The 13,867-nt window shown below is 40.7% G+C and overlaps 1 pseudogene; it reads right to left on the bottom strand.

The window, feature by feature from the left end:
• Nucleotides 1–8,345: 8,345 nt before the first annotated feature.
• LOC132042687 (uncharacterized) lies at nucleotides 8,346–13,509 on the bottom strand (annotated as a pseudogene).
• Between the last annotated feature and the right edge of the window lie 358 nt (nucleotides 13,510–13,867).

A 13,867-nucleotide genomic window follows, 5' to 3' on the forward strand; every position in this document is an offset into this window, starting at 1 on the left:
ATCACCTCATAGAGAATCTTGCACTCATTAATAATCTCACAAGAAATGAATTTTTGAACCAAGGATTTAACTCCAAGAATTTTTCTCTTCTTTTCTTTTCTCCTCTTTCTTTCTCTTGGCCGTTTTCTCTCTTGTTCTTTCTCCTCTCAATTTTTCTTGATTTTTCCTTTATTCTCTTGAAACTTCTAAGGCTTCCCAATCCTTATATAATTAATGAGCACATGCCAAATTAATTAAAATTGGGTTTGGGCCAAGGCCACTATGGCCGGCCACCCCTCTTGTTTTGGGCCCAATTTTTCACTTCACTTATTTGGCCCAATGGACTAAAAAATCCTCATTTTGAAATTCCCGAAGCAACTTTTCAAAATTCCAATTTTGCCCTTAGGCCTTCTCCATTGTTTCCGCATTCAAGCTTCCATACCCGCCACACACCTACTAAGAAAAATTCAAATATGGCCTCCTTTCTCATAAATCACAATTACTTTCGAATTTTCCGATTATGCCAAAAAGGCGGGATATAACATCCTCCCCCCCTTTAAAACATTCGTCCTCGAATGTTAATTCAACCTTATGGTAAATCAAAATGAGTCGGGGAGGTCTACTTGCCATTTACATACTTACACTTGATCAAAAAGCTTGCAACGGCCTTCATTTTCTAACTTCATCCATCTTTCTCCGATACTACCATATTTAGGCTGTTCATACCATCTTAAGTCGGATACACGGCGGACAGAATCTTAACCAGAACCAGAAAATCAAACGAACGTCAGACAAAGTTATATCCGGAATCAGGAGCGCGAAAATGCAAAGCGAATAATCATAATCCGACGTCATCTTAAGCGGTCTCGAAATCGAGTCGGACGTACGAAGTATATATCGACGGATCTATAATCGAGTCGACATATTGAGATTTATCGGACGATTTCGAAAAGTCGACGTAAGACACATTGAGAAAATACTCCGAGATCAGACATACGTACGTATGTCGACATGATCTATAATCGGCGTACATACGTAAATATATCGAAAGAGTCATATCGAGTCGATGTGCGAAATTTATCGTACGATTTGAATTCGAATCGGACGTGCCAAAGTATATCGGACGTAATTATGATCGGATTTCGGAGACACTTGATATATCAAATGAAACGTAATCGATTGAGGAAGCAGGGGTTATGGTCGAACTCCACCGAAATGAACGTAAATATAACGTACAGAATCGCAGTCCGAGTCAAACTACCTTTACTATATTTTGCAGGCTTACGGAAATTTCCTTGCCATCCTACTTACAAACATTTCCAATCGCTATTCAAATTTGCTTACAAACTTCGTAACCTTGTTTCTTCATTCTTCTCCGATCTCGTCTATCTTAATTGTGTAACCTTTTTAGGATCTCAAATCACTATACATACTCGAGATTCCACTTAAGTTACCCCAAATTCTTATGGAGGCCTTCCATATCCATATTTGCGAAAAATTCTTGACATACTTCCCGGGTCACCCATCCTGTGATTGCTCCGGTCTAACAAGCACGCTTAACTTCAAAACTTTTATGCATTCTGGCGCGTTATCGATAATATCACCGCGTCAAATGCCCCATACGATCTTTGCCACGTAATTTAGGCGCATTCCCCGCCTTAATAAATTTTTCGAAATTTTCGTATGCGGTCCCACCCCGTCCACACTACACACTATTACCATATTGCCCTTCGCAGTTCCTCAACATCTACTTCCACTCGTACTCATAATTATTCGCTACCCGGGGTTTCTAGATTTATACATACGGCGAAGTCACCTCGGTCATGCCCTATCACACCGGATAATACCTTAAAGAAATCGTACATACATAGGAAATTCTAGAAAGCTCATATACTTATAAAATAACCAATTTCGGTCCGACTCCGGGAGTCGCCGTGCGAGGTGTGTCCTTTTATCATCCTCGTCCGTCCGCTCCTTTTACCGGCCTCCGCTATCACCCGCATCGGAATCGGAGGGGTATCGTATGGATGATCGTACAAATCCCGCTCACGGGTGACCGATCAAAGAGAAATCCATAGCACTCTCCGAGGTAGCCGGCCGACATGCTCACTCTCGAAACAATTGGCGTACCCCAAAATCCTCTCCTCCGTCGTCCCGCAGAAGGCTCCGCTAGGGTCCGCCTATAACTATCCTCCTCCCCGGAGGTAAGAAGCTCTGGAGGGGTCATCGCCAGATCCTCCGAAATATCTGTATCGTAACCATCCTCCGCGGAATCCTCTGATCTAGGGATCGGAGACTCTGGAGGAATCGTAGCTGGGTCCTCCGACGGATCCGTATCATAACTATCCTCCGTGGATCCTCCGACAAGGATCCGTCTCAATCGAGTAACCGGGGCTCCGCCTCCCGGCCCTCGTGACATCCCGGGGGCCTTCTTGGCACCCCCATCCAAGGTAGATCTTCGAAACCACTCTCTTCATCCTTATCAACCTACAATCACCAAGAGGAGAGGGTCGAAATGATTTCAAAAATGCTGACGTTGTCTCTCTTTGGAGCCTCGCTGTATATACAGCAATTCGTTGGAAGGACCCATCCTAACAATACAGCTCTATCGCACGATCTAATATTCCAAGAAAGGGTAACATAACATCCTAGATGTCTCGTAGCCTCCCGTTTATAGATGGGGGCCCAACACACCGATAAACAAGACTCTACCGGACACGCTCGTGTACATTCCGAGAACCGACCGCTTTCCGATACCACTTTTGTCACGACCCAACCCTTTTTGCCGTGATCGGTGTCCTACTTGGACATCTATACGTACCTACCTACCGTATCCGACATACGAAATAGCCAATCCATTAACATACACAAATCCGTACATATATACGTGCGCGTCGCACACAAATATATATATATATATATATATATATATATACATACCGAAAGTTTTCATCGTTAGGGCTATTATACTTACGTAGTCGCATATCACACGTACCTACCCGGACGGTGGTAACCCACACCCCACAAACAAGCGGGCTTTTGAAACTCTAACATACGTAACGGAATCGAAGACGCGGATGGCCCCGCCGTACCCAAATAGTCATATATACGTAACATATGAATTGTAAGATATATATACCAAAAGTATCGAAAAACCCTCCGATCAAAGGGAGCTCTTCAACTGCTCATGAATGTCCTGATTGGTGTGTCACGCGGTGCGTCCGTACTTTGGGCATGTAACACACACCCCCGAAGCTTTAAAATTTCGTGAAGGTGTACCGAGTATGTAAAGCGGAACACAACATACATAATTATAACAACGAGAACGTATATGCAAAATCGTAATGCATCCATACCGAAATTTTATTTAAACGGGAGCCGACCATTCGTAGCGATTCCACCCGCTTGTGTCTAAAGCGTACGGAGTCATGTAGTTGTAATCAAGGTAAACATGTTTTTAGACGTTAACCGAACCGTGCTTTGTCTTCCAAATTGATGGGTTTTGAAATCGTGAAAGTCCGTTAATTGTATTGAGGGACATTTTCTTGCAGTCATATTCCAAAGATAGACATGAATCGTAGTCGACGTAATCATGCACGCAGAGTCATAATCATATGTGTACGTACATATCGAAATCGATCCCGATCACATTGTACGTGATCCCGCCTTTCATAAGGGACGCTTGTTTGTGAACCCGCCCTCGTAGTAACGGGACGCTACGGTTGACAAAATCGTATCAAATGCCATCCCGGGGCCGCCATCCCCGTAATATCACATAATCGATCATAATCATATCGATACAGACAGATCCCGGCCCGCACATCCGAGGGACGCGGTGAACAATGATTTGAGGTGCACGAATCACGTAACTCCCCATGAGGCCCGGCGCAATGAAGGAAGCATTGAGACATCCACGGACCTTCCACATCCATGAGAAACCATATACCCCCGTACCGACATACGTACTTAATGTAACCGAAATAGTTCAAGATAGGTCAAACCAAAGTAGTCGATTACGTCAGAGCAGAGTATCCAGAATCGTTTCAGATGTCAGAATAATATCAAGGTTCAGAAAGATAGTCATAATGCTTATTAGTTAGCGGACGGAAACATAATTAAGGATTTCCTATAAAGAACGAACAGAAATAAATCAATTTGAGCCATGAAAGGAGTATCAGGGTTTTGTGGGCCCACCTCGGACCCGATCACGGTGATATACATAAATGATAGATAATAATCTTAAGGAGTCATCCATAATCATTATAGGGTGTTCCAACTCCATTTATGGAAATTACATACATATAGTTTGTTTCGTCGACCAAAGGTAAAAGAATAAGTCAATCTTACTGAATGATTTGGGCTATTTTCAATCTCAGATTGTGGGAGGCAGAAGTGCGTTCGAGGCTCGATTTCAAGACTATTACATAGTGATCCCGATACATTCCTTGATTAGGTGATGCATTGTGATAGAATCTTTTTGACGAATGACATGTCCGAGGTGAAGAAGGCATCTTATGCCATTGCTCAATTCGAAGGGTACGCCTCCACATGGTGGGAAACTCAAGTGAAATCAAGAAGAATTATTGGACTTCCGCCCACACCAACTTGGGATGAATTGAAGGATTCCATGCGGCGTAAGTATGTCACCGAACGCTACAAACAAGAACAACTCAAGAAGGTGTATACCTTAAGGCAAAACAAAAAGAGTGTGGAAGAATACTATGATGAGTTCCAAATTGTCAAGATGAGAATCGACTTTGACGGGGATGAGTTAAATGCTATGACTCGATTTTGAGCCGGGTTAAATGATGACATTGTCTCACAAATGAGACTCCACAACTATGGGAGCATTGAAGAGACCCTTCAAGCGGCTATTGAAATAGAGGAGGGTCTCAAGGAAGACAAAATCAATAAGTCAAGGGGCTATGTGAGTTCATGGAACAATAACAAAGAACGAGGAGCTTCGTCCTCCAATTGGCAAAAGAATAAGGGCCCCATGCAAGAAGCCAAGAAACCATTTGTGAAGAATACTCAAGTTGAGAAGCAAGTTGACAAACAACCTCCGAAGTTTGCTACAAAAGAAGGAGGTACGAAAACTCCTATTTAATGCTTTAAATGTCATGGCTTCGGTCATAGAGCAAGTGAATGCCCTAATCGTAGAGTGTTTATTTTGAGAGACACTTATAGTGAGGATGAGGAAGAACGTGAGGAAGGAGATGACGAGGGCAATCATGAGAATAAACAACATGATAGTGAAGGGGGTGGTGTTGAAGGTGATGATGAGCCTATTGTACCTCTCTATATGGTGCGAAGAACCATGATAAGCAAAGAAATGGATGACCCAAGTCAACGGGAAAATCTCTTCCATTCCAAGTGCATCATTAACCAAAACACTAGCATCATGATCATTGATAGTGGGAGTTGTGCCAATGTTGCTAGTACCACCCTTGTTGATTTCTTGAAACTTCCCACCACCCGCCATGAAAACCCTTACAAACTTCAATGGCTCAATGAATGTGGTAAATTGAAGGTGACTCGGCAAGCTATCATCAAATTCACGGTTGGGAAGTATCACGATGAGGTGTTATGTGATGTTGTTCCCATGCAAGTGTGTCATCTTCTACTTGGCCGACCATGGCAATATGATAGGTCCGTCAACCATAATGGGAGAACTAACCAATACACCCTTGTCCATAATGGTGTCAAACATATCTTGAATCCCATGACCCCCTCCCAAGTGGGTGAGATCTATAACAAAATGAGGGAGTTGAAGGAGAAGGGTCATAGTGCATTGCAAAAGAAGAATGTGGGGGAAGAGGGAGTAGAGGAGAATAGTTCTCAAGAGGTGAGTGGAAAGAAAGGAGAGCTTAGAGGAAAAACCAAGGTGTCTCTTTTGGCGAATTATGGGGAAATTAGGGAGGAATTGGGGAAGCGTCAACCGGTGATTCTCCTCATGCATAGGGACTATGCATTGCACGCTAATGAACTAACCCCTTATTTTCCTAGTTCTGTTTCTTCTTTTTTACAGGAATTTGATGATGTGTTCCCAACGGAACTCCCAAAGGGGTTACCACCCTTGAGGGGAATTGAGCACCAAATTGACTTTGTCCCGGGGTCTCAATTGCCAAATAAACCGTCTTATAGATCCAACCCGAATGACACTAAGGAGCTTCAAAGGCAAGTGGATGAGCTCCTTGAAAAAGGAGTTGTGCGAGAAAGTATGAGTCCTTGTGCCGTGCCCGTGATCTTGGTGACAAAGAAAGATGGATCATGGCGCATGTGTGTTGATTGTCGAGCCATCAACATGATAACGGTAAAGTATCGCCATCCCATACCTCGTCTTGATGACATACTTGATGAGTTGAATGGTTCATGCATATTCTCTAAGGTAGATCTTAGGAGTGGGTATTATCAAATCCGGATGAAACCAGGAGATGAGTGGAAAATCGCATTCAAGACCAAGTTTGGTTTATATGAATGGTTGGTGATGCCTTTTGGTCTCACTAACGCTCTTAGTACTTTCATGCGTTTGACGAATCATGTGATGAAACCTTTTATTGGCAAATTCGTGGTTGTTTACTTTGATGATGTTTTAGTGTATAGTAAAACCATGGATGAGCATGTTATTCACTTGAAATGTGTGTTTGAAGTGCTAGACAAGAACAACTTTATGCTAATGTTGCTAAATGCTTTTTTTGTGTTGATGAAGTTGTTTTCTTGGGTTTTGTTGTGAGTTCAAGGGGCGTTGAGGTTGATGAATCCAAAATAGACGCTATTAAGAATTGGCCAACTCCTAAATCCATTGGTGATATTAGAAGTTTTCATGGATTGGCTAGTTTTTATAGGCGGTTTGTTAAGGGGTTTAGTACCATAGCCGCTCCTTTGACCGAGGTAATCCGAAAGGATAAACTTTTTTGGGGTGTGAAGCAAGCAAAGGCTTTTGAAACTCTAAAACAAATGCTTAGCTCCGCACCGTTGTTACAATTACCCGATTTTGACAAAATCTTTGAAATTGAATGTGATGCTAGCAAAGTAGGTATTGGTGCCGTTTTGATGCAAGACCAAAAAACCCATTGCCTATTTTAGTGAAAAGCTTAAAGGTGCGAAGTTGAACTACTCCGCCTATGATCTTGAATTGAACAAAAAAAATGGGTTGCATTGTATGCTTTGATTAGAGCTTTGGGTAATTGGAAACACTACTTGTGGCCTAAAGAGTTTGTGATTAGGACCGACCATGAGTCCTTAAAACATCTCAAGGCCCAAGGAAAGTTGAACAAAAGGCATGCTAAATGGGTTCAATTCCTTGAAACCTTCCCTTATGTAATCCAATACGAAAAGGGAAAAGAGAATGTAGTGGCGGATGCCCTATCAAGGAAACATGTTTTGATTAATACCTTGTCTTCCAAATTGATGGGTTTTGAAAGCTTGAAGACATTGTATCCCGAGGACCTCGTCTTTGCCAAAATTTTTCTAGATTGCGAAGAGTGGGAGAGGGAGAGGTGGATTAGGGATAGGTCTTCTACTCCCTCTTCTAGGTTTGATGGTTTCTTGTTCAAAAACAAGCATTTGTGTGTGCCCATGAGCTCTTGGAGGGAATTATTTGTGAGGGAGGCACGAGGTGTTGTATGGTTTTAACCCCTAACCCCCTGGGATCTAACTCCTTTGTCTCAAGATGGGATTGATAATGGGGATTGATGGGACAAGGAGATTTTGGGATTGATACATTTTGGGATTGATAAGACTTTGGGGATTCTTGAGGAGCAATTTTATTGGCCTTATATGCGGAGGGATGTGGCTAAGATTTGTGGCCAATGCATTGAGTGTCGTGGTGCCAAGTCTAGACTCCTTCCCCATGGTTTGTATACCCCTCTTCCCACCCCTCAACAACCTTGGGTTGATATTTCGATGGATGTTGTGTTGTGTTGGGCCTCATATACTTCCCCATGTCACCTTTTGAAGTGGTTTATGATTTTAACCCCTAACCCCTTTAGATCTAACCCCTTTGTCTCAAGATTTTGTGTTGAGTTTAGATGGCAACAAACGAGCTGAGGACATGAAAAAGTATGAGTTGCCGAAATATGAGAAGGTGATTACAATGATTGGTTGTGAAGGTTGAAATCCCAAATTAATAATTAAAATATAAGAAGCAAAAATAGAAAATAATCTGAAAAATAAAGATATGGGAAATTTGTGGGAAATAGTTCCAAGAACTTCCAAGAATGTAAGTTCTAAAAATTGAAAAGATCCAAGTAACAACGAATTGGTTATTGGATGAACCAAACGCCTTTACTTGAGAAACGAATCAAACTTAGAATTCGGATCTTGACCGCTTCCCGAGTAACGTTAGACAACAATTAGTATGTGTACTAATCGCCTTCTAAGAATACCAAGAAGAAACCAAAGATATTAAAAAGAAGTTATCTTACTACCTTGAACTATGAACTAGCTAGGTCAAAAGATAAATCCAAAGTAATTCCACAAAGGATCAAAAGAACTCTCAATATAATATATTCTTCAAAATCTGATTTACAATGAATGACAATCACCCCTTTATATAGTTGTAAAGAAGGAGCTAGTCAAAATAGAATAAATGGGAATTATCTTCCCTAGAAGCATAGAAGACTTCCTACACTTGGACCAAGGCGATCCAACATAGATTAAAACAACCTAGAAGACTACCCACACTTGGACCAATGCAAGTCAACATTGATTAAAACAACAATTAAATATTTATTCTAGAAACTAATATTTGGGCTAATTATGGGCTGCTGGAAACTTCTTCTTTTGGGGCTGATTTGGGCCTCATTCCATCTCACTTTGGACTTTAATTTGGGCCTCCAAATAAGTGTAAGACTTGAGGAAAAATCTGAATTGGGCTGGAGCTCTTCTTCCATCACAAGACACTTTTGAATTGTTGATTGCAACCCATTAAGCTTGTCTTGCAATTTCCTCGTTTGAGATCTTGTCATGGGTCTTCTTGGAACTTCCAAATCTTCATCCACGTCCTTCAATAATTCCGAGCTACCATGGATACTATCATTCCCCTCTTCTTGAGATGAATTCGTCCTCGAATTTAAACCTGCATCAAATAAGGAAAGATCAGAAACATTGAAAGTAGCACTAACTTGATACTCACTAGGAAGATCAAGTTTGTAAGCATTGTCTCCAATCCGTTCAAGGACTTCAAATGGACCATCTCCTCTTGGGTCTAGTTTGGATCTTCTTTGGCAGAAACCTTTCCTTCCCGAAATGCACCCATACTTGATCCCCGGCTTAAAAATAATAGATTTTCGCCCCTTATTTCTCCTTAAGAGGGCCTCGCTCATTCTTCCGCTCAATTGCAAGCTTTGTTTGTTCATGAATCTTCTTCATCATTTCAGCCTTCTTCCTACCATCAAGATTAACAATATTATCAGTAGGCAAAGGCAGCAAATCAAGGGGGGTGAGGGGATTAAAGCCATAAACAACTTCAAAAGGAGACTTACCTTAGAAGAATGGACGATTCTATTATAGGCAAACTCTACCATGGCCAAATGTTCTTCCCAAAATGTTAATTTTCCTTTTAGAACAGCCCTCAACATATTCCCTAAAGTCCTATTAACTACTTCTGTTTGCCCGTCAGTTTGCGGGTGACAAGACGTAGAAAATAGTAGTTTAGTTCCCAACTTTCCCCAAAGAACTCTCCAAAAGTGACTTAAAAACTTAGCATCCCTATCACTAATAATAGTTTTAGGTATACCATGTAATTTAACCACTTCTTTTACAAACAAATCAGCCACATGTGATGCATCATTAGTCTTCAAACATGGAATAAAGCGAGCCATTTTTGAAAATCTATCTACCACCACAAATATCCGTCCTTACCATGCTTAGTTCTAGGCAAACCTAACACAAAATCCATGGAAATATCAAGCCAAGGGGAAGTAGGAATGTGTAAAGGAGTATAAAGACCATGTGGTAACATTTTCGATTTGGCTTGTTTACATTCAAGACATTGAGAGCACACTTTCTCAACATCCTTTCGCATGCCGGCCAAAAGAAATGTTCAAGCAAGTATATCCAAAGTTTTGGGCACTCGAAGTGTCCCATGAGTCCACCACAATGTGCTTCCCTAACAAACAATTCACGCAAAGAGCAATTAGGGATACACAATTTATTTTCCTTAAAAAGAAATCCATCTTGAAGATTAAACCCGTCATAAGGACCCAACTTACATTCGCAAAAAACCTTGCCAAAATCAAAATCATTAGCATAAAGGCCCTTGATTTGATCAAAACCCATCACTTAGAAGTAAGAGTAGAGACCAAGACATACCTTCTTGATAGTGCATCAAAGCAACTACATTCTCCTTTCCTTGCTTGTAAGCAATCACATATGGGAAAGTTTCAATAAATTCAACCCATTTTGCATGCCTACGATTAAGCTTACCTTGACTCTTCAAATATCTCAAGGATTCATGATCGACTTAACCACAAACTCTCTAGGCCACAAATAATGTTGCCATGTAGCTAAAGCCTTTACCAAAGCATATAGCTCTTTGTCATAAGTTGAGTAGTTCAATGTAGCTCCACTCAACTTTTCACTAAAGTATGCAATAGGCTTGGACTCTCGCATCAAAACAAAGACCTATTCCTTTTCTAGAAGCATCACATTCAACCTCAAAAGACTTAGAAAAATTAGGTAATTGCAAAAAGAGGAGCGAACATAATTTTTCTTTCAACAAGTTAAAAGCATCATCTTGGTCTTTCCCCCATGTAAAAACCTTATCTTTCTTGATAACTTGATTAGAGGAGCAAAGAATGGTGCTAAAATCTCTAACAAATCTTCTATAAAAACTAGCAAGCCCATGAAAACTTCTAACCTCAGTTACACTCTTGGGTTTAGGCCACTCTTTGATTGCCTTGATTTTATCTTCATCAACCTCAACTCCCTTAGAACTGACCACAAAACCCAAGAATACCACACGATCCACACAAAAGGCACACTTTTTGAGATTAGCAAACAATTGTTGTTTTCTAAGAACTTCAAAAACTTGTTTTAGGTGTTCTACATGCTCATCTAGAGTTTTAGAAAAGATCAAGATATCATCAAAATAAACCACCACAAACTTTCCATGAAAATCCTTAAAAACATGATTCATCAATCTCATGAACGTCCGGGTGCATTAGTCAAGCCAAAAGGCATAACTAACCACTCATAAAGCCCATATTTGGTCTTAAAAGCAGTTTTCCATTCATCTCCAGGATTCATTCGAATCTGATGGTAACCACTTTTTAGATCAATTTTAGAAAAGATTTTGGACCCATGCAATTGATCCAACATGTCATCAAGACGAGGAATAGGATGACGATACTTTACCGTAATCTTGTTGATAGCTCGACAATCCACGCACATCCTCCAGATCCATCTTTTTTGGGCACCAATAGAACAGAACCGGGCAAGGACTCGTGCTCTCTCGCACAAACCCCTTTTTAAGCAACTCCTCAACCTGCCTTTGCAACTCCTTTGTCTCTTCGGGATTACTCCTATAAGCAGGCCTATTTGGAATCTGTGCACCAGGCACAAAGTCAATTTGGTGTTCAATTCCACGCAAAGTGGAAGACCTTTAGGAATATCTTCGGGAAAGATATCATCAAAATCCTGCAAAAGAGAAAAAAACACTACTTGGCAAAGAAGAAGTTAGTAGCTCAGAATTAATCAAGACTTCTTTGTAAGTAAGTAGTATTATAGGCAGTCCCTCTTTTCTTGCATTCAAACACTCTTTGGCTTTTATATAGAGACTCTCTTTTTTCTTTTCCTTAGCCTCTTTCCTCTCACCAAAACTTTCTTTTTTTCCACTCAAACCCTCTTTTACCTCTTTGCTTAAGTTACTGCCCTCTTTCTCTCTCTCTTGGCCATCTTTCATTTCTTTTCCCTCAAGCTCACCTTTTTTTTCGTCCCCTTTGTTTTCCCATTGATTCCCTCAATCTCTTTTGATCTTCAAACACACGAGAAGGTGTTAAAGGTGCAAGAGTATACTTCTTGCCATTAAGCTCAAGTGAATATCTATTCTTCCTTCCATCATGAAAAGTATTCCTATCGAACTCGCCATGGATGACCAAGCAAGATATGACAAGCTTGCATAGGAATGACATCACAAAGAGTATCATCCTCATACCCGCTAACATTGAATGAAATCATGCATTGTTTGTTGACTTTCGATTCACCACTATCATTCAACCATTGGAGTCTATAGGGCTTAGGGTGTTTCATGCATGCAAGCCCTAACGTATCTACCAAGTGTGAACTCACTACATTAGCACAACTACCACTATCGATAATCATAGAACAAGTTCTCCCCCTTATCCCACACCTAGTATGGAATATATTTTCTCTTTGTTCTTCACTATTGACTCCCAAATTGATAGCCATAATCCTCCTAACTACCGCAACCAAACCATCATTAAAAGGAAGTTCTACATCATCTTCACTCACACCTCCCTCTTCTTCCTCTTTCTCACTTTTTTACTCTCATTTTCTCCATCAAGAATCTTTCTAGCTACCCCAACAAAACCACTATTAGGCAACTCTACGTCATCTTCACTCACACCTCCCTCTTCTTCCTCTACCTCACTTTTTTCACTCTCATACTCTCCATCTTCTTTCATGAGAATATTTCTTCTATTTGGACATTCATGCATCATATGCCCTCTTCCATGACATTTGTAACATTGAATAGAACTAGAAGGTTTTGGTGATTTAGGATTAAAAGTTTTACCTCCCTCCTTGTCATCTACTTTGGCCTTCCCCTTGCCTTCTTGAGGCCTAGAAGTCATATCTTGTTTCAGCCATGGCTTCTTTGAATTGGTGTTTGGCTGACTCCTCCACGAGCTAGCTTGCTGCTTTCTTTTAATTTTCTTTTCTACTTTTACAGCCATATCCACTAACTCATCTAAAGTTACATATTGTTGTATCTCTACTACATCAGCTATTTCTTTATTTAAACCATTAAGAAATCTAGCCATAGTGGCCTCTTCATCTTCCATACAATTAGCTTGGATCATAGCCATATCTATAGCTTTGAAGTATTCATCAATGTCATGGTTCCCTCGCTCCAATCTTCGAAGACGCATTTATAGGTCTCTTTGAAAGTGGGAAGGCACGAACCTCTTCTTCATGACTCTCTTCATCTCAATGCTTCTACAAGAAGAATGGGTGGTTCTCCATCTTGTTGTCTATCCCTTGTAAGCTTTTTCCACCAAATAGAAGCATAGTCGAAAATTCAACAACGGCAAGCTTTACCTTCTTAGCTTTCGTAATAGTTGTGACAATAAAAATGGCTTCAACTTTCCGCTCCCAATCAAGGTACAAGTCCGGATCTCTTGTGCCTTTGAAAGTTGGCTTCTTCATCTTTATGCTATTAATGTTATCATCTTCCACTCTTTCTCGTTGTCCCCTCCTATCTCTCCCTACCCTATCTAGATTTACATCAAGATCATCAACAAAATCATCTATAGGGTTTTCTTGATTTACAATTGGGGCATGGGGCATATTTCTTCTATTTTGAGGCCTAGGATTATTTTGTGGTTGTACAATATGTCGATCTCCCCTCCTAAGTTCGGGCCTATTGTCTCATTTTGTTCAAAGAATGGCATCCTTGATCTCTTGAAATTGCAAGGTCCATCTTTCAAATTGTTGGTGCATAGCTTGTAGAGTGAAGTCATTTCTTCACCCTCGGATCTCGGTTTCTTGACGAGCCCTCCTTTCATCTTCACTACCACCTGTATTGGTCATTTCCAAAACTATTTATCACTCAAACTTTGGCTTTTTTTTCCCCAATTGTTCTCACTCACTCTTGCCTTTTTCCACTCAAATAACCTTTGGGAAAACACTTTATGGATTTATAATT

This window comes from Lycium ferocissimum, unplaced genomic scaffold (assembly GCF_029784015.1).
Source record: "Lycium ferocissimum isolate CSIRO_LF1 unplaced genomic scaffold, AGI_CSIRO_Lferr_CH_V1 ctg171, whole genome shotgun sequence".
In the NCBI taxonomy this organism is placed as follows: Eukaryota; Viridiplantae; Streptophyta; class Magnoliopsida; order Solanales; family Solanaceae; genus Lycium; species Lycium ferocissimum.